At 40.8% G+C, this 21,249-nt stretch overlaps 11 non-coding genes across 11 annotated transcripts; all 11 read left to right on the top strand.

Annotated features, from left to right (window-relative positions):
- Nucleotides 1-7,571: 7,571 nt before the first annotated feature.
- trnah-gug (transfer RNA histidin (anticodon GUG)) lies at nucleotides 7,572-7,643 on the top strand. Its single transcript has one exon. It is a non-coding gene; the product is annotated as a tRNA-His (tRNA).
- Nucleotides 7,644-10,322: 2,679 nt separating this feature from the next.
- On the top strand, nucleotides 10,323-10,395 carry trnam-cau (transfer RNA methionine (anticodon CAU)). The gene has a single exon. It is a non-coding gene; the product is annotated as a tRNA-Met (tRNA).
- A 655-nt stretch (nucleotides 10,396-11,050) lies between these two features.
- On the top strand, nucleotides 11,051-11,123 carry trnam-cau (transfer RNA methionine (anticodon CAU)). The gene has a single exon. It is a non-coding gene; the product is annotated as a tRNA-Met (tRNA).
- A 252-nt stretch (nucleotides 11,124-11,375) lies between these two features.
- On the top strand, nucleotides 11,376-11,448 carry trnar-acg (transfer RNA arginine (anticodon ACG)). The gene has a single exon. It is a non-coding gene; the product is annotated as a tRNA-Arg (tRNA).
- Nucleotides 11,449-11,778: 330 nt separating this feature from the next.
- On the top strand, nucleotides 11,779-11,851 carry trnam-cau (transfer RNA methionine (anticodon CAU)). Its single transcript has one exon. It is a non-coding gene; the product is annotated as a tRNA-Met (tRNA).
- A 2,133-nt stretch (nucleotides 11,852-13,984) lies between these two features.
- On the top strand, nucleotides 13,985-14,057 carry trnar-acg (transfer RNA arginine (anticodon ACG)). Its single transcript has one exon. It is a non-coding gene; the product is annotated as a tRNA-Arg (tRNA).
- Nucleotides 14,058-14,127: 70 nt separating this feature from the next.
- Nucleotides 14,128-14,199, top strand: trnah-gug (transfer RNA histidin (anticodon GUG)). Its single transcript has one exon. It is a non-coding gene; the product is annotated as a tRNA-His (tRNA).
- A 181-nt stretch (nucleotides 14,200-14,380) lies between these two features.
- trnam-cau (transfer RNA methionine (anticodon CAU)) lies at nucleotides 14,381-14,453 on the top strand. Its single transcript has one exon. It is a non-coding gene; the product is annotated as a tRNA-Met (tRNA).
- Nucleotides 14,454-14,705: 252 nt separating this feature from the next.
- trnar-acg (transfer RNA arginine (anticodon ACG)) lies at nucleotides 14,706-14,778 on the top strand. The gene has a single exon. It is a non-coding gene; the product is annotated as a tRNA-Arg (tRNA).
- Nucleotides 14,779-15,305: 527 nt separating this feature from the next.
- Nucleotides 15,306-15,378, top strand: trnar-acg (transfer RNA arginine (anticodon ACG)). The gene has a single exon. It is a non-coding gene; the product is annotated as a tRNA-Arg (tRNA).
- Nucleotides 15,379-15,448: 70 nt separating this feature from the next.
- On the top strand, nucleotides 15,449-15,520 carry trnah-gug (transfer RNA histidin (anticodon GUG)). The gene has a single exon. It is a non-coding gene; the product is annotated as a tRNA-His (tRNA).
- Nucleotides 15,521-21,249: the final 5,729 nt, after the last annotated feature.

Below are 21,249 nucleotides of genomic sequence, written 5' to 3'. Positions count from 1 at the left end.
ATTATGCTCTTCACTTCTTCTTTACTGTGCTTAATCTCCATGTTTACTTCTGTTTTAGTGGTTGCTTGTTTTGCGTATCTATCAGCTAACTCATTTCCCTCAACTCCTACATGAGCAGGAACCCAGAGAAATGTTACCACACCTCCCGCTTTATTTATCCTGTAGATTGCCTGAACTATTTCATAAACTATATCTAGTCTTGTGTCTGATACTATGTTTTTTATGCTCGTCAATGCAATGCTGGAGTCCGAGCACACGACTGCTTTCCTAGCTTTGTTTTCCTCTATCCAGTTAACTGCCATATAAATTGCTACCAATTCCTCCGTAAAAACAGATAGTTTATCACTAATTCTTTTATTCAACACTATATTTCCTTGTGGGATAACTGCAGCAGCTCCTACTTTACTATTTATAGTTTTTGATGCATCTGTGAATATCATGATGTTATCAAAAAACATTTCCTCAATCCAATGTTCTATTTGGTAACTATTTAAATTTCTATTCTTCAGTAATTGCATGTTTACCTTTGGGTTTTCATACATCCACGGTGGTATTGCAGGAATTGGTACTGTAGGGCTAACTTTAATATTGTCAATTTGTGCTTTGATACATATATCTCCTATTTTCCACCCAAAACTATTCATTTTTTTCATCTCTTTTTCTTGGCAGTTTATTAGCACTTGACGGGTTGGATGTCCTTGCTTGGATCCTTTTAAGTTTGCCCAATACACTGCTGTGAGTTGATCTCTCCTCATGTCCAAAGGTTTTTCGTTCATTTCTACTTGTAATGCTGCCACAGGAGTAGATTTAATAGCTCCACAACATAATCTTAACGCCTGTGACTGGATCCGGTCTATTTTCCCAAGTAGTGTTTTTGAAGCAGATTGATAAATAATGCATCCGTAGTCGATAACAGATCGAATTAAAGTGATATATATTGTTTTCAATGTAAGGCGTTCAGTTTTTTTTTTTATCAGACAAGAACTAGGAACTCGGGCCAACATTAGCGAGCTGTGACGTCACAAGTTCCCGCAGGCAGTTTGTCAAAATATGTGTTTTGGTCCGCATTATCTCTTTGAAAACAGCCTGTTTTTTTTTTTTTTCAAACGACAAAAACGTTAAAACTCACATTACTTTCTTCGTTTAAATAAGTGACAGTTCTGGGAATCGAATTTGTGTCTAAATAGCGTCTCGTCCTACTGTTGTCTCGCTAACATCTGCTGCCATCTTGTGGCCTTGGACGGTAACTGCAGCGGTCCGTCTTGGGGAAAATAAAACAGGACAAGAAAATGTTTATTTTATTTTATTGGTCAGCAACGTCATGGTAAATAACCTCAGCATTCCAAGTAATACTAGTATTTATCATATACATACATACATTATATACAATATGTTTTCTTAATAAGGTTAAGAAAACATACAATATACAGTCGTGGTCAAAAGTGTTCATACACTTGTAAAGAACATAATGCAGTGGTTCTTAACCTTGTTGGAGGTACCGAACCCCAGCAGTTTTATATGCGCATTCACCGAACCCTTCTTTAGTGCAGAAAAAAAAGTTTCAAATTCAAGACAAAGTTATATGTTTTTTTACTTGTGCACAAAATGAACCGTGCATGAACATCACCTTGTTCAAAGAACAACACAAACAGGGCATGAACTCACAACTAATTACACACCTGCAAATAAATTGGAACATTAGAGGGAACATTATTTTGGGGTATCCATAATAACGCTAATAGGGAGAAGTTTTTATTTACACGATGAGTCGGGTGTGTCTTGACCTTCACCGTGGAAGCTCCGCCGAACCCCTGAAGCCGGCTTACCGAACCCCTAAGGTTCGATCGAACCAAGGTTAAGAACCACTGGTATGATCAATAAATTGAAACATGGTGAAACATGTCATTTGTCCTCGCTTCCTAGATGGAGACTTGATTCTTCAATATAATCAATAAGTTGAAAAATGGTAAAACGTGTCATTTGTCCTCGCTCCCTAAATGGGCACTTGATTTTTCAATATAATCATGAAGTTGAAACATGGTGAAAAAATACATTCATCCACGCTCCCTAAATGGACACTTGATTCTTCAATATAATCAATAAGTTGAAACATGGTGAAAAATGACATTCGTCCTCGCTCCCTAGATGGAGACTTGATTCTTCAGTATAATCAGTAAGTTGAAACATGGTGAAACATGACATTTGTCCTCGCTCCCTAGATGGAGACTTGATTCTTCAGTATAATCAATAAGTTGAAACATGGTGAAAAATGACAAGTGTCCTCGCTCCCTAGTTGGAGACTTGATTCTTCAATATAATCAAGAAGTTGAAACATGTCATTTGTCCTCGCTCCCTAGATGGAGACTTGATTTTTCAATATAATCATGACGTTAGTACATGGTGAACAATTACATTCATCCTCGCTCCCTAAATGGACAATTGATTCTTCAATATAATCAGTAAGTTGAAACATGTCATTTGTCCTCGCTCCCTAAATGGACACTTGATTCTTCAATATAACCATGAAGTTGAAACATTTTTCATAAATTACATTCGTTCTCGCTCCCTAGAAAGAGACTTGAATCGGCGGCATAGCTCAGTTGGTAGAGTGGCCGTGCCAGCAACTTGAGGGTTGCAGGTTTGATTCCCGCTTCCGCCATCCTAGTCACTGCTGTTGTGTCCTTGGGCAAGGCACTTTACCCACCTGCTCCCAGTGCCACCCACACTGGTTTAAATGTAACTTAGATATTGGCTTTCACTATGTAAAGCGCTTTGAGTCACTAGAGAAAAGCGCTATATAAATATAATTCACAAAATGCACAATTCTTCAATATAATCATGAAGTTGAAACATTTTACGTAAATTACATTCGTTCTCGCTCCCTAGATGGAGACTTGATACTTCAGTATAATCAGTAAGTTGAAACATGCTGAACAATGTCATTTGTCCTCGCTCCCTAGTTGGAGACTTGATTCTTCAATATAATCAATAAGTTGAAAAATGGTGAAAAATGACATTTGTCCTCGTTCCCTAGCTGGAGACTTGATTCTTCAGTATAATCAATAAGTTGAAAAATGGTGAAAAATGTCATTTGTCCTCGCTCCCTAGTTGGAGACTTGATTCTTCTATATAATCAATAAGTTGAAACATAGTGAAACATGTCATTTGTCCTCGCTCCCTAAATGGAGACTTGATTCTTCAATATAATCAATAAGTTGAAACGTGTTAAACGTGTCATTTGTCCTTGCTCCCTAAATGGGCACTTGATTTTTCAATATAATCATGAAGTTGAAACATGGTGAAAAATTACATTCATCCACGCTCCCTAAATGGACACTTGATTCTTCAATATAATCAATAAGTTGAAACATGGTGAAAAATTACATTCGTCCTCGCTCCCTAGATGGAGACTTGATTCTTCAGTATAATGAGTAAGTTGAAACATGGTGAAAAATGACATGTGTCCTCGCTCCCTAGATGGAGACTTGATTCTTCAGTATAATCAATAAGTTGAAACATGGTGAAAAATGACATTTGTCCTCGCTCCCAAGATGGAGACTTTATTCTTCAATATAATCAAGAAGTTGAAACATGTCATTTGTCCTCGCTCCCTAAATGGACACTTGATTCTTCAATATAATCATGAAGTTGAAACATTTTTCATAAATTACATTCGTTCTCGCTCCCTAGAAGGAGACTTGAATCGGCGGCATAGCTCAGTTGGTAGAGTGGCCGTGCCAGCAACTTGAGGGTTGCAGGTCCGATTCCCGCTTCCGCCATCCTAGTCACTGCTGTTGTGTCCTTGGGCAAGGCACTTTACCCACCTGCTCCCAGTGCCACCCACACTGGTTTAAATGTAACTTAGATATTGGCTTTCACTATGTAAAGCGCTTTGAGTCACTAGAGAAAAGCGCTATATAAATTAAATTCACAAAATTCACAATTCTTCATTATAATCATGAAGTTAAAACATTTTACATAAATTACATTCGTTCTCGCTCCCTAGATGGAGACTTGATTCTTCAGTATAATCAGCAAGTTGAAACATGGTGAACAATGACATTTGTCCTCGCTCCCTAGCTGGAGACTTGCTTCTTCAGTATAATCAATAAGTTGAAAAATGGTGAAAAATGTCCTTTGTCCTCGCTCCCTAGTTGGAGACTTGATTTTTCAATATAATCAATAAGTTGAACAATAGTGAAACATGTCATTTGTCCTTGCTCCCTAAATTGAGACTTGATTCCTCTATATAATCAATAAATTGAAACATAGTGAAACATGTCATTTGTCCTCGCTCCCTAAATGGAGACTTGATTCTTCAATATAATCAATTAGTTGAAACATAGCTGAGATAGGCACCAGCGACCCCAAAGGGAATAAGCGGTAGAAATGGATGGATGGATGGATGGTGAAAATGACATTTGTCCTCGCTCCCTATTTAGAGACTTGATTCCTCAGTATACTGGTAATCAGTAAGTTGAAACATGGTGAAAAAGGATTTTTGTCTTCGCTCCCTAGATGGAGACTTGATTTTTCAGTATGATCAATTAGTTGAAACATGGTGAAAAATGACATTTTTCCTCGCTCCCTTGATGAAGACTTGATTCTTCAGTATAATCAATAAGTTGAAACATAGTGAAAAATGTAATTTGTCTTCGCTCCCTAGATGGAGACTTGGTTCTTCAGTATAATCATTAAGTTACAACGTGGTGAAAAAGGTCATTTTTCCTCGCTCCCTAGGTGCACATTTGATTCTTCAGTATGTCATGGCTGTCTTGTGTTTCCAATCATTTCAATTTTTTTGTGATCGAGTGATTGGAGCACATACTTGTTGGTCACAAAACACATTCATGGAGTTTGGTTCTTTTATGAGTTTATTATGGGTGTACTGAAAATGTGAGCAAATCTGCTGGGTCAAAAGTATACAAACCGCAATGTTAATATTTGCTTACAAATTTTCCTTTGGCAAGTTTCACCCCAATAAGGCGCTTTTGGTAGCCATCCACAAGCTTCTGCTTGAATTTTTGACCACTGCTCTCGACAAAATCTGTGAAGTTCAGATAGATGTGTTGATTTTCTTGCATGGACTTGTTTCCTCAGCATTGTCTACACGTTTAAGTTTGACCACATAACTTTCCTCCAGAAGGTTTTATCTTTGTCCTTGTGATGTCAGATAAACCAAAATTGAGCCAAAATACCCAGCAATATGTTTGTAGGAGAAAAGGTGAGGCCTTTAATCCCAAGGAACACCATGCCTACCGTCAAGCATTATGCTCTGGGCTTGTTTTGCTGCCAAATGAACTGGTGCTTTACAGAGAGTAAATGGAACAATGAAAAAGGAGGATTTCCTCCAAATTCTTCAGGACAAGCCCAGAGGTTGGGTTTTGGGCGCAGTTGGGTGTTCCAACAGCACAATGACCCCAAACACACTTTAAAAGTGGTAAAGGAATGGCTAAATCAGGTGTGGAGAGGCGGAGACGACGGGCCGACGCTGGAGCCCTGCCCAAGATGGCGGCAAGGAGGCGGACAATGCGGCGGAGCGGAGAGACGGGGCGTGCCGGGAGAGACGCCGCCGCAATCTAATTCAGGTGCGTGGATCAGGCACCGGCAAACAATTAACATTTCTCCTTATGATGTATAAAAGGGGAGAAGGAGGACGGATCAAAGGAGGAGTTGGAGAGACGGCAACAGCGACCAAGAAGCAAGAGAGAGCAAGACACGAGAGACTAAAGAGCGGACTGGAGAGCGAGACACGGAGGAGCGAGCAGTGGGAGCGACGACAGCGTAAAAGACTGCCTTTATTGAGAAATAAAAGAGTCCAACCTGCTCAAGTGAGATGTCCTTCCTGGGTGGTCAGTGGAACCCGAGGACGACAGGGAAAGTCGTCCACATCAGGCTAGAATGAAGGTTTTAGAATGGCCTTCACAAAGTCCTGACTTAAACGTCTGGACAATGCTGAAGAAACAAGTCCATGTCAGAAAACCAACACATTTAGCTGAACTGCACAACATTTTGTCAAGAGGAGTGGTCCAAAATTCAAGCAGAAGCTTATGGATTGCTACCAAAAGCGCCTTTTTGCAGTGAAACTTGCCAAGGGACATGTAAGCAAATATTAACATTGCTGTATGTATACTTTTGACCCAGCACATTTTCAGTCGACCCATAATAAGTTCATAAAAGAACCAAACTTCATTAATGTTTTTTTGTGACCAACAAGTATGTGCTCCAATCACTCCGTCACAACAAAATAAGAGGTGTAGAAATGACTGGAAACTGGAAGTGTATGTAAACTTTTGACCACGACTGTATATAATAACCTTCTAAGTGTGTACATTTTCCTTCAAGCCAAACATGTTCTAATCAAAACAGTTTCAATACATAACACCTGGTCAAGTATTTTAGCAAACAAAACTGACTTTTTACAAGTAGAATAGAATAGTGTACATGTACCTTGTTGGTGAGGACGAGTAAACCAAGCAAGTTAGCTTTAGCATTAGCATTAGCCATCAATTTCTCACATCAACCAAAGACTATAAAAATGGGACCCGTTACCTCCCTGCTTGACACTCAGCATCAAGGGTTGGAATTGGGGGTTAAATCACCAAAAACCATTCCCGGGCGCGGCCACCGCTGCTGCTCACTGCTCCCCTCACCTCCCAGGGAGGGGGTGATCAAGGGTGAATTTGCCACACCCCGTGTGTGTGTGACAATCATGGGTACTTTAACTTAACTCAGATGACAAAAAATGCCTTCAATTATCGGCGTCACGGTCCTAAATGACGTGGTCGTCATGGCGACAAAGACATTTCGCTCATCAAAGTCCCGTTTTGGGACTCCTGGCAGGAGAGGACTTCGGCTTTCCCGTTCTCCTGCATCACGTAGTTGCCGTTTACCGTGAGGAGTCGATCGCTCGGATCGTCCTTGTTCTCCTCGGGAACGCCCGTGGTGGCGTCCTCCGACGAGGGCTGCGTCACCACCAACGGGCGTCCTGGTGGGACCACTTCCACGCCTGGCGCCTCATTCTCAGATTTGTTTTCTATGAGCGGGTTTTGCACTCGCACCTCACTGATGTCCACCTGTGCACACACACACACTGGTTATCATTGGGAATGGGGACCAAGTTGTTGATCAGGACTTGTGGGGACCACATCTTTCTACAGCTTGTGGAGGCATAAAAAAAATAAGTGTCACCACTTAAATGTTAAAGCAAATCTTTTAAAAAGGTTTTCCTTTAGGGAACCTGATTTTTTTTTTGTCCCCATACCGTCAGAGGTCTACTAAATGTGACTGTGTAAACGGAGCGATGTCCCCATTAAGTAAGCATTGCCAGAACACACACACACACACACACACACACACACACACACACACACACACACACACACACACACACACACACACACACACACACACACACACACACACACACACGAATGAAGGTAAAAACTTATAGACAGACCAAATTAATTCTTGTGGAAAGGAAATCATTTACCTTTTTCTTTTCTTTTTGACCTGAAAAAACAAAGAAATGAACATGTTCAATTGTGTGCCTGTTGAGAACTTGTTCAACAGCTGTGATAGTATAGTGGTAAGTACTCTGCGTTGTGGCCGCAGAAACCCTGGTTCGAATCCGGGTCACAGCAGTCAAATTACTTGCAGTGTGTTAACTAAAAATGTTTATTTTTTGACATTATGTTGTTAAGCGGAATAACAATGAAAAGCTACAGTCTAGCCTCGTGCTCCCGATGTGTTGTTCAAATTGAAATTTTTAAGACATCTTAGAGTGGCGACGTAACAACTGGTGAGCTTAACCTGCTGTCATGGCCTCGTTAGCGCAGTAGGTAGCGCGTCAGTCTCACCTTCCCTTTATTTCAAAAATCCTCGAAAAAATTGTTGCGGAGCAGTTAAATGAACACTTAGCGTCTAACAATCTATGTGAAACCTTTCAATCCGGTTTCAGGGCAAATCACTCCACGGAGACAGCCCTCGCAAAAATGACTAATGATCTATTGCTAACGATGGACTCTGATGCGTCATCTATGTTGCTGCTCCTCGATCTTAGCGCTGCTTTCAATACCGTCGATCATAATATTTTATTAGAACGTATCAAAACACGAATTGGTATGTCAGACTTAGCCCTGTCTTGGTTTAACTCTTATCTTACTGATAGGATGCAGTGCGTCTCCCATAACAATGTGACCTCGGACTACGTTAAGGTAACGTGTGGAGTTCCCCAGGGTTCGGTCCTTGGCACTGCACTCTTCAGCATCTACATGCTGCCGCTAGGTGACATCATACGCAAATACGGTATCAGCTTTCACTGTTATGCTGATGACACCCAACTCTACATGCCCCTAAAGCTGACCAACACGCCGGACTGTAGTCAGCTGGAGGCGTGTCTTAATGAAAATAAACAATGGATGTCCGCTAACTTTTTGCAACTCAACGCCAAAAAAACGGAAATGCTGATTATCGGTCCTGCTAGACACCGACCTCTATTTAATGATACAACTCTAACATTTGACAACCAAACAATTAAACAAGGCGACACGGTAAAGAATCTGGGTGTTATCTTTGACCCAACTCTCTCCTTTGAGTCACACATTAAAAGCGTTACTAAAACGGCCTTCTTTCATCTCCGTAATATCGCTAAAATTCGCTCCATTCTGTCCACTAAAGACGCTGAGATCATTATCCATGCGTTTGTTACGTCTCGTCTCGATTACTGTAACGTATTATTTTCGGGTCTCCCCATGTCTAGCATTAAAAGATTACAGTTGGTACAAAATGCGGCTGCTAGACTTTTGACAAGAACAAGAAAGTTTGATCACATTACGCCTGTACTGGCTCACCTGCACTGGCTTCCTGTGAACTTAAGATGTGACTTTAAGGTTTTACTACTTACGTATAAAATACTACACGGTCTAGCTCCAACATTTCTTGCCGATTGTATTGTACCATATGTCCCGGCAAGAAATCTGCGTTCAAAGGACTCCGGCTTATTAGTGATTCCCAAAGCCCAAAAAAAGTCTGCGGGCTTTAGAGCGTTTTCATTTCGGGCTCCAGTACTCTGGAATGCCCTCCCGGTAAAAGTTTGAGATGCCACCTCAGTAGAAGCATTTAAGTCTCACCTTAAAACTCCTTTTTATACTCTAGCCTTTAAATAGACTCCCTTTTTAGACCAGTTGATCTGCCGTTTCTTTTCTTTTTCTTCTATGTCCCACTCTCCCAGTGGAGGGGGTCCGGTCCGATCCGGTGGCCATGTACTGCTTGCCTGTGTATCGGCTGGGGACATCTCTGCGCTGCTGATCCGCCTCCGCTTGGGATGTTTTCCTGCTGGCTCCGCTGTGAACGGGACTCTCGCTGCTGTGTTGGATCCGCTTTGGACTGGACTCTTGCGACTGTGTTGGATCCATTATGGATTGAACTTTCACAGTATCATGTTAGACCCGCTCGACATCCATTGCTTTCCTCCTCTCCAAGGTTCTCATAGTCATCATTGTCACCGACGTCCCACTGGGTGTGAGTTTTCCTTGCCCTTATGTGGGCCTACCGAGGATGTCGTAGTGGTTTGTGCAGCCCTTTGAGACACTAGTGATTTAGGGCTATATAAGTAAACATTGATTGATTGATTGATTGATAATCTGAAGGTCGTGAGTTCAATCCTCACACAGGGCACGTGTTTTTTGTTTTAGCGAGTTGAAATCCCTTCATTGTCACTGTTCAAAGAGGAATTGTGATTTTTTGAGGGAAATTTTGTCTATTATTCAAAATCCCTAGTGCCATTAGCTCGATCCTCACACGGGGCAGTCATGTTTCTTTTCAGTGTGTTTGAGTTCCTTCATGGTCACTGCATTGTCAGTGTTTAACCCCTTTTGCCTGAGTCAATAATCTTCGTGTCCAGATTTACTCACCAGAACACCTTAACCAAGGGCTAGTGGCGCAATGGATAACGCGTCTGACTACGGATCAGAAGATTCTACGTTCGACTCCTGGCTAGCTCGCTAAGCTTTTGTACTTTAAACCAAAGTCAGAGTTTCGTATGTTAATTTGCTATAGCAAGAGTATTCAACAGCTGTGATCGTATAGTGGTTAGTACTCTGCGTTGTGGCCGCAGGAGCCCCGGTTTGAATCCGGGTCACAGCAACCAAATTTCTTTTTGTGTGTTAACTAAAAATATTTATTTTTTGACATTAGGTTAAGTGGAATAACAATGAAAAGCTAGTCTAGCCTCGTGCTCCAGATGTGTTGTTCAAATTGCAATTTTTAAGACATCGTATAGTGGCGACGTAACAGCTGGTGAGCTAAGCATGTTTCTTATAACCTTGTTAGCGCAGTAGGTAGCGCGCCAGTCTCATAATCTGAAGGTCGTGAGTTCAATCCTCACATGAGGCATGTGTTTTTTGTTTTAGCGGGTTGGAATCCTTTCATTGTCACTGTTCAAAGAGGAACTGTGATTTTTGGGCGGAATTTTGCCCATTATTCAAAATCCCTAGTGCCATTAGCTCGATCCTCACAAGGGGCAGTCATGTTTCTTTTCAGTGTGTTTGAGTTCCTTCATGGTCACTGCATTGTCAGTGTTTAACCCCTTTTGCCAGAGTCAACAGTCCACGGGTCCAATGTTATTCTCCGGAGAGGGATAATCAAGGGCTAGTGGCGCAATGAATAACGCTTCGGACTACGGATCAGAAAATCCTAAATTCGACTCCTGGCTAGCTCGGAATACTTTTCTACTTTAACCCGGAGTCAAAGTTACGTAGGTAAATTTGCTGAAGCAATGAAAGTTAGCAACTGTGATAGTATAGTGGTTAGTACTGTGCGTTATAGCTGCAGGAACCCCGGTTCAATCCGGGTTACAGCAACCAAATTTCTTGCAGTGTGTCTTTTTGTGTGTTATCTAAAATATTTATTTTTTGACATTAGGTTAAGTGGAATAACAATGAAAAGCTACAGTCTAGCCTCGTGCTCCCGATGTGTTGTTCAAATGGCAATTTTTAAGACATCGTATCGTGGCGACGTAAAGACTGGTGAGCAACGGTTGAGTCTCATAGCCTCGTTAGCGCAGTAGGTAGCGTGTCAGTCTCATAATCTGAAGGTCGTGAGTTCAATCCTCACACGGGGCATGTGTTTTTTGTTTTAGCGGGTTGGAATCCCATCATTGTCACTGTTCAAAGAGGAACTGTGATTTTTGGGTGGAATTTGGCCTATTATTCAAAATCCCTAGTGCCATTAGCTCGATCCTCACACGGGGCAGTCATGTTTCTTTTCAGTGAGTTTGAGTTCCTTCATGGTCACTGCATTGTCAGTGTTTAACCCCTTTTGCCAGAGTCAACAGTCTACGGGTCCAGTGTTACTCACCAGAACAGCTTAAACAAGGGCTAGTGGCGCAATGGATAACGCGTCTGACTACGGATCAGAAGATTCTAGGTTCGACTCCTGGCTAGCTCGGACAGCTTTTGTACTTTAAACCAAAGTCAAAGTTCCGTATGTTTATTTGCTGTAGCAAGAGCGATCAACATCTGTGATCGTTTAGTGGTGAGTACTCTGCGTTGTGGCCGCAGGAACCCTGGTTCGAATCCGGGTCACAGCAACCAAATTTCTTGCAGTGCGTCGTTTTGTGTGTTAACTAAAATATTTCTTTTTTGACATTATGTTAAGTGGAATAACAATGAAAAGCTACACTCTAGCCTCGTGCTCCCGATGTCTTGTTCAAATTGCAATTTTTAAGACATCGTATAGTGGGGACGTAAAGACTGGCGAGCTAAACCTGAAGTCATGGCCTCGTTAGCGCAGTAGGTAGCGCGTCAGTCTCATAATCTGAAGGTCGTGAGTTCAATCCTTACACGGGGCATGTGTTTTTTTTGTTTTAGCGGGTTGGAATCCCTTCATTGTCACTGTTCAAAGAGGAACTGTGATTTTTGGGCGGAATTTTGTCTATTCAAAATCCCTAGTGCCATTAGCTCGATCCTCACACGGGGCAGTCATGTTTCTTTTCAGAGAGTTTGAATTCTTTCATGGTCACTGCATTGTCAGTGTTTATTTTAGGCCCCATCCTGTTCGCTCTTTATCTCCTCCCTCTTGGAGATATTTTTAAGAAACATAAATGATAATAAATGGGTTGTATTTGTATAGCGCTTTTCTACCTTCAAGGTACTCAAAGCGCTTTGACACCACTTCCACATTTACCCATTCACACACACATTCACACACTGATGGCGGGAGCTGCCATGCAAGGCTCTAACCAGCACCCATTAGGAGCAAGGGTGAAGTGTCTTGCTCAGGACACAACGAGGTTTGTACAAGGTGTGGATTGAACCAGGGACCCTCGGGTTGCGCGCGGCCACTCTCCCACTGCACTACGCCGTCCCCATTTGTTTTTTTTTATTTTTTCTCTAAAATTGTCTTTCTGAAAGTTAAAAGAAGCAAAGTAAAAAAATAAATGAATTCATTTAAACAAGTGGAGACCAAGTCTTTAAAATATTTTCTTGGATTTTCAAATTCTATTTGAGTTTTGTCTCTCTTAGAATTTAAAATGTCGAGCAAAGCGAGACCAGCTTGCTAGAAAATAAATAAAATTTAAAAAATATAGGTAGCTCACTGGTAAGTGCTGCTATTTGAGCTATTTTTAGAACAGGCCAGTGGGCGACTCATTTGGTCCTTACGGGCTACCTGGTGCCCGCGGGCACCGCGTTGGTGACCCCTGCTCTATAGCATAAGCGCCGATCTACATTTCTGCCAGTGGGTGCTCGGACGGGCGATAAATCTGACGCTACTTATCTGAGCATGCGCGGTTTTTGCTTAGTGGTGACTCACCACTGGTCGCACATTTCAAATATGGAGTGTTTTATCACTTTTATGCAGATGACTGCCAAATTTATATGCCGATTTCAAAAAACCACGGCCCCCGGACACCCCTTCTTAACTGTCTATGTGACGTCAAGGCTTGGTTAGCCCAGAATTTTTTAATAATGAATGAGGGAATAACGTAAATTTTAGTTTTTGGTCCGGCCCTCACTGACTTGGGACCATTGCAAAATTATGTGCGTCCCAAAGTCACCAGCCTTGGCGTCACTATAGACAGCGATTTTAAACTAGACAAACAAGTCAATGGCGTTTTAAAATCGTGTTTTTATCACCTTCGTCTTTTAGTAAAGGTTAAACCGTTTTTATCTTTTAACCTTTTTGAACAAGTCGTGCATGCTTTTATTTCAAGTGGCCTGGACTACTGCAATGCACTTTATGCTGGCATTAGCCAAAAAGCTCTCTCCCGGTTGCAGTTAGTCCAGAACGCGGCAGCACGACTTTTAACAGGGGCCAGGAAACGCCAGCATATAACCCCAATTCTTCAGAGTTTGCACTGGCTCCCTGTTCATTTTAGAATTGATTTTAAAACATTGCTGTTTGTTTTTAAATCTTTACATGGACTGGCACCTCAATATATCTCGGACCTCATCCAAATTTACATCCCTGCGCGCGCTCTGAGGTCCGAAAGCCAGCTCCAGCTCGTGGTGCCCAAGACCAGACTTAAGACCAGGGGAGACAGGGGCTTCTCTGTGGTCGGCCCTAAACTCTGGAACACTCTGCCCCTCCATGTTCAAACTGCTTCCACAGTGGAGTGTTTTAAGTCTCGTCTTAAGACCCACTTTTATTCTTTGGCTTTTAACACTACGTGAGTTGTGTGGTCCTCTGTGTTTTTTATACACTTTTATTTTTATTTTACTGTTTTAATTGATTTTACCCTTTAAAATAGTTTTTAATCATATTTGTTTTTATATTGTTTTTATTGGTTTTATTTTTATTCATTTTTTGTTTTATTCAGTCATTGGTGGAGCATAATATTGTTTTTAACATGGCTGTGCAGCACTTTGGAAACGTTATTGTTGTTTAAATGTGCTATATAAATAAAGTGGATTGGATTGGATTGGATTTTGCCAGAGTCAATACTCTACGTGTCCAGTGTTACTCACCAAATCACCTTAATCAAGGGCTAGTGGCGCAATGGATAACGTGTCTGACTACGGATCAGAAGATTCTAGGTTCGACTCCTGGCTAGCTCGGCCAGCTTTTGTACTTTAAACCAAAGTCAAAGTTCCGTATGTTTATTTGCTATAGCAAGAATGATCAACAGCTGTGATCGTATAGTGGTTAGTACTCTGCGTTGTGGCCGCAGGAACCCCGGTTCGAATCCGGGTCACAGCAACCAAATTTCTTTTAGTGTGTTATCTAAAAATATTTCTTTTTTGACATTATGTTGTTAAGTGGAATAACAATGAAAAGCTACAGTCTTGCCTCGTGCTCCCGATGTGTTGTTCAAATCGCAATTTTTAAGACATCGTATAGTGGTGACGTCTCAACTAGTGAGCTAAGCACGAATCTTATAGCCTCGTTAGCGCAGTAGGTAGCGCGTCAGTCTCATAATCTGAAGGTCGTGAGTTCAATCCTCACACGAGGCATGTGTTTTTTGTTTTAGCGGGTTGGAATCCCTTCATTGTCACTGTTCAAAGAGGAACTGCGATATTTTGGGGGAATTTTGTCTATTATTCAAAATCCCTAGTTCCATTAGCTCGATCCTCACACGGGGCAGTCATGTTTCTTTTCAGTGAGTTTGAGTTCCTTCATGGTCACTGCATTGTCAGTGTTTAACCCCTTTTGCCAGAGTCAGTAATCTACGTGTCCAGTGTTACTCACCAAAACAGCTTTAACAAGGGCTAGTGGCGCAATGGATAACGCGTCTGACTACGGATCAGAAGATTCTAGGTTCGACTCCTGGCTGGCTCGGTAAGCTTTTGTACTTTAAACCAAAGTCAAAGTTCCGTATGTTAATTTGCTATAGCAAGAATGATCAACAGCTGTGATCGTATAGTGGTTTGTACTCTGCGTTGTGGCCGCAGGAACCCTGGTTCGAATCCGGGTCATAGCAACCGTATTTCTTACAGTGTGTCTTTTAGTGTGTTGAATAAAAATATTTCGTTTTTGACATTAGATTAAGTGGAATAACAATTAAAAGCTACAGTCTAGCCTCGTGCTCCTGATGTGTTGTTCAATTTGCAATTTTTAAGACATCGTATAGTGGTGACGTCTCAACTAGTGAGCTAAGGTTGAGTCTCATAGCCTCGTTAGCGCGGTAGATAGCGCGTCAGTCTCATAATCTGAAGGTCGAGAGTTCGATCCTCACACGGGTCCGTCATGTTTAGTTTCAGTGTGTTTGACTTCTTTTATGGTAATTGCATTGTCAGTGTTTAACCCCTTTTGCCAGAGTCAACAATCTACGTGTCTAGTGTTACTCACCAGAACAGCTTAAACAAGGGCTAGTGGCGCAATGGATAACGCGTCTGACTACGGATCAGAAGCTTCTAGGTTCGACTCCTGGCTAGCTCGGCAAGCTTTTGTACTTTAAACCAAAGACAAGGTTTCGTATGTTAATTTGCTATAGCAAGAGTGATCACCAGCTGTGATCGTATAGTGGTTAGTACTCTGCGTTGTGGCCGCAGGAACCCTGGTTCGAATCCGGGTCACAGCAACCAAGTTTCTCCCAGTGGGTCTTTTTGTGTGTAAACTAAAAATATTTCTTTTTTGACATTATGTTGTGAAGCGGAATAACAATGAAAAATTACAGTCAAGCCTCGTGCTCCTGATGTGTTGTTCAAATTGCAATTTTTAAGACATCGTATAGTGGTGACGTCACAACTTGTGAGCTAAGACTGTTGTCATAGCCTCGTTAGCGCAGTTGGTGTCTTCAGTGAGTTTGAGTTCCTTCATGGTCACTGCATTGTCAGTGTTTAACCCCTTTTGCCAGCGTCAACAATCTACATATCCAGTGTTATGACCCGGAATAAGGGCTAGTGGCGCAATGGATAACGCGTCTGACTACTGATCAGAAAATTCTAGATTGGACTCCTGGCTACCTCGGCAAACTTTTGTACTTCAACCCGGAGTCAAAGTAATGTAGGTTAATTAGCTGTAGCAAGGACAATTAACAGCTGTGATCGTATAGTGGTTAGTACTCTGCGTTGTGGCCGCAGGAACCCCGGTTCGAATCCGTGTCACAGCAACCAAGTTTCTTGCAGTGGGTCAGTTTGTGAGCTATCTGAAAATATTTCTTTTTTGACATCATGTTGTTAAGTGGAATAAGAAAGAGAAGCTACAGTCCAGCCCTGTGCTCCCGACTAGTTGTTCAGACTGCAAGTGGCACATGGGACTATGTATCTGACTATGGATCAGAAAATTCTAGCCTCTACTCCTGGCAAGCCCGGGAGGCTTTGGCAATTTAACCTGAAACCAGAGGTGTTGGGAGGTAAACTTTCTGTAGAAAAAAATGGTTGACACCTGTGATCACATAGTTGTTAGTACTTTGCATTGTGGCTACAGCAAACCTGGTTCAAATCCAGGTTGCGGCAGTTAAAAACTGCGCAGCTAGTCTGTCATCTAAAGAGACCTATTTTTCAATGTTACATTTTTGGATAACGTATCAAACTAATGCAAGGCTGACAAATTTATGGAATACTATAATTTTCCTTAGAAAACTTTTCTTTCTTGAAAAGTTAAAAACATTTTAAATTAAATAAATATATTTTTTAATAATAGTTGAATTGTTTGTTTGAAAAAATTGGGTACCAAAATATTGGTATCGAGAAAACCCCAATCTGTACATTGAAGTCTCTGCAGAGAGTGGTGAGGAAAGCAGAAAAGATCATCGGGACTTCTCTTCCTCCTATCTTGGAGATCGCAAAAAGCGGCTGCCTGCCCAGGGCTCAGAAAATCTGCAGGGACTCCTCCCACTTCCCACCAAGGACTGTTTTCCTTGCTGGACTCTAGAAAGAGGTTCCGCAGCCTCCGTAGCAGAAGTTCTGTAACAGCTTCTTCCCTCAGGCCGTAAAACTCTTGAACGCATTAAAATAATCCCCTCAATTCCCCCCAAAAAGGGATTAACTCGCTGGAATGTAACAACAATACAACATACATCCATACACCTGGATGCATATGCAAAAGTGCAATTTATTTATCTGTAGTATTTATTTATATCTGCACCTTATTGCTCTTTTATCCTGCACTACCACCAGCTAATGCAAAATAAAAATGTGTTCTTATCTGTACTGACGTGACATAATTGGGGCCTTGTATAGGTCAATAATTCATAATGACATTGATTTTGATTCATTATTATTTAAAAAAAAAAAAAAAAACAGCTTGCATGGCAGCTTTGTGTTATTAGAGTCAACATTGCAACATTTTCTTGTTACATTTCACCCGTTTGCTCTTTTATACCACTTTTTACGTTATAAAAATTTTTCAATCGTGATTTTAAAATGTGCCATGGGGCCGTTAGAAAATTACCTGCGGGCCGCAAATGGCCCCTGGGCCGGGGGGCCATTCATTCACTTTCTTCTTTCCTTCGTGGATCTAAACTTTACAGCTGCTGCTAGTTTTTTCTATTTTTTTATTTTTTGTGTTGCAGGGCAGGGGCCTTGTGGGGCCGGTAAGAGCCGACTTAATATCACAATATTTCATCATTGATATATAAACTATCAGACTGTGTGGTGGGTAGTAGTGGGTTTCAGTAGGCCTTTAATGTATTCAGTTGTAAACATTCATTCACTTTCTTCTTTCCTTCTTGGATCTAAACTTTACAGCTGCTGCTAGTTTTTTCTATTTTTTTATTTTTTGTGTTGCAGGGCAGGGGCCTTGTGGGGCCGGTAAGAGCCGACTTAATATCACAATTTTTTCATCCAAAAAACTTGCTGGTTGACATGTGGTAGAAAAACATGTTTGCTTGACCGCTCTGTTCCAAATTAAAGCTTCACAACAATCAAAAAAACACTGGCTGTGTTTTGGTTGCTAAAGGCAGCTGCAATCCACCGCTTTCCACCAACAGCATTCTTCTTTATAGTCTCCATTAATTGAACAAATTGCAAAAGATTCAGCAACACAGATGTCCAAATTACTGTGTAATTATGCGATGAAAAGAGACGACTTTTAGCCGTGTGTGGTGCTGGGCTGAAATGTTCGCTCCAACCAATAACGTCACAAACATAAGTGTCATCATTCCGCGACGTTTTCAACAGGATACCTCGCGGGATATTTAAAATTGCAATTTAGTAAACTAAAAAGGCCGTATTGGCATGTGTTGCAATGTTAATATTTCATCATTGATATATAAACTATCAGACTGCGTAGTCGCTAGTAGTGGCTTTCAGTAGGCCTTTGACAACCTTTTTTCCCAAAACACAATATAGAATGTGAGCTATAACAAGATAATGTATATGTTTATCATTTGTTTTCAAAACGCCTACAGAAATGTGGGACCCCAAAAATTTACTGTGGGACCCCATTTTTATGACATGGCGGGAAGAGACGCCATTTTGAAAATACCTAGCGCCAACACCGCTGTCAACAGAGGAGAAAACATGCTTTATTTAAATAAATATATAATTTATAAAGCAAGTTCGAGTATCATTAGCAAATGTTCACCTCGTCCCGGCCTTGGCACGAATATAAGTGTCCTCTTTTTGGTATTTCAGAATATGGTCGGCCTAGTAATACGTTTGACGTGAGCAACAACCAATTGAAAACGAGAATTCCCCCAATACAGCATTCCAACTGCTGTTAAATAACTGTGTATTTTACAATAAATCTCAAGTTAGCTATAGAGTCATGTATAAAACTTTGCAGAGCATTTCAGACCGTGGCTTACCTTTAGCAAAGTCCGGGAAGTCTGCTAACAACTTCCGGTTTGCGGTCATATTTATAAACTTTTTGCTACCAGCAGATGGCACAATTGGACCTCTCATTGCAAAACAAAACAATATATATATTTATATATATTATAGCAGGAATTCCACTCAAATAATCAAAGTATTTCTTATACCCGTTACATATATATATATTTAAATATAGCAACGCAGTACAATGAATTGAAATTACATCTAATGTTTGTATGACGTCATCAAAAAAATGAGTTTAAAAAAATGGGACTTTTTATTTTCCGTCCTAAGACTTAAGTTTGATTGTTTTTATTTTCTCAGCAGGCTGAGAAATGTTTCGTTCGTTGATTAAAGACACCAAAGACAACTTCGATGTGACATTTTCTCCACGCTAACGAGGACTAGCCTCATGCTAATGCACGGTTAGCTGAATGCTAATGAGGATGAGCTTCAACAAAGTGACGAAATACTCAAACACTTCAACCGGATTACTGACCTTTGACGTGCGCACACACGATGCTCCTGATCGATCACTTCAATCGTTCAGTTCTTTTCAGACAAGAACTAGGAACTCGGGCCAACATTAGCGAGCTGTGACGTCACAAGTTCCCGCAGGCAGTTTGTCAAAATATGTGTTTTGGTCCGCATTATCTCTTTGAAAACAGCCTGTTTTTTTTTTTCAAACGAAAAAAATGTTAAAACTCACATTACTTTCTTCGTTTAAATACGTGACAGTTCTGGGAATCGAATTTGTGTCTAAATAGCGTCTCGTCCTACTGTTGTCGCGCTAACATCTGCCGCCATCTTGTGGCCTTGGACGGTAACTGCAGCGGTCCGTCTTGGGGGAAATAAAACAGGACAAGAAAATGTTTATTTTATTTTATTGGTCAGCAACGTCATGGTAAATAACCTCAGCATTCCAAGTAATACTAGTATTTATCATATACATACATACATTATATACAATATGTTTTCTTAATAAGGTTAAGAAAACATACAATATACAGTCGTGGTCAAAAGTGTTCATACACTTGTAAAGAACATAATGCAGTGGTTCTTAACCTTGTTGGAGGTACCGAACCCCAGCAGTTTTATATGCGCATTCACCGAACCCTTCTTTAGTGCAGAAAAAAAAAAGTTTCAAATTCAAAATAAAGTTATATGTTTTTTTACTTGTGCACAAAATGAACCGTGCATGAACATCACCTTGTTCAAAGAACAACACAAACAGGGCATGAACTCACAACTAATTACACACCTGCAAATCAAATGGAACATTAGAGGGAACATTATTTTGGGGTATCCATAATAATGCTGATAGGGAGAAGTTTTTATTTACACGATGAGTCGGGTGTGTCTTGACCTTCACCGTGGAAGCTCCGCCGAACCCCTGAGGCCGACTTACCGAACCCCTAGGGTTCGATCGAACCAAGGTTAAGAACCACTGGTATGATCAATAAGTTGAAACATGTCATTTGTCCTCGCTTCCTAGATGGAGACTTGATTCTTCAGTATAATCAGTAAATTGAAGCATGGTGAACAATGATATTTGTCCTCGCTCCCTAGCTGGAGACTTGATTCTTCAGTATAATCAATAAGTTGAAAAATTGTGAAAAATGTCCTTTGTCCTCGCTCCCTAGTTGGAGACTTGATTTTTCAATATAATCAATAAGTTGAACAATAGTGAAACATGTCATTTGTCCTTGCTCCCTAAATGGAGACTTGATTCCTCTATATAATCAATAAGTTGAAACATAGTGAAACATGTCATTTGTCCTCGCTCCCTAAATGGAGACTTGATTCTTCAATATAATCAATTAGTTGAAACATAGCTGAGATAGGCACCAGCGACCCCAAAGGGAATAAACGGTAGAAATGGATGGATGGATGATGAAAAATGACATTTGTCCTCACTGCCTATTTGGAGACTTGATTCCTCAGTATACTGGTAATCAGTAAGTTGAAACATGGTGAAAAATTATTTTTGTCTTCGCTCCCTAGATGGAGACTTGATTTTTCAGTATGATCAATTAGTTGAAACATGGTGAAAAATTAAATTTTTCCTCGCTCCCTTGATGAAGACTTGATTCTTCAGTATAATCAATAAGTTGAAACATAGTGAAACATGTTATTTGTCTTCGCTCCCTAGATGGAGACTTGGTTCTTCAGTATAATCATTAGGTTACAAAATGGTGGAAAAGGTAATTTTTCCTCGCTCCCTAGGTGCACATTTGATTCTTCAGTATGTCATGGCTGTCTTGTGTTTCCAATAATTTCAATTTTTTTGTGATCGAGTGATTGGAGCACATACTTGTTGGTCACAAAACACATTCATGAAGTTTGGTTCTTTTATGAGTTTATTATGGGTGTACTGAAAATGTGAGCAAATCTGCTGGGTCAAAAGTATACAAACCGCAATGTTAATATTTGCTTACAAATCTTCCTTTGGCAAGTTTCACTCCAATAAGGCGCTTTTGGTAGCCATCCACAAGCTTCTGCTTGAATTTTTGACCACTGCTCTCGACAAAATCGGTGCAGTTCAGAAAGA

The sequence above is a fragment of the Nerophis ophidion genome, linkage group LG06 (assembly GCF_033978795.1).
Source record: "Nerophis ophidion isolate RoL-2023_Sa linkage group LG06, RoL_Noph_v1.0, whole genome shotgun sequence".
Lineage (NCBI taxonomy): Eukaryota > Metazoa > Chordata > Actinopteri > Syngnathiformes > Syngnathidae > Nerophis > Nerophis ophidion.
This window is presented reverse-complemented; position numbering and strand designations above follow the sequence as displayed.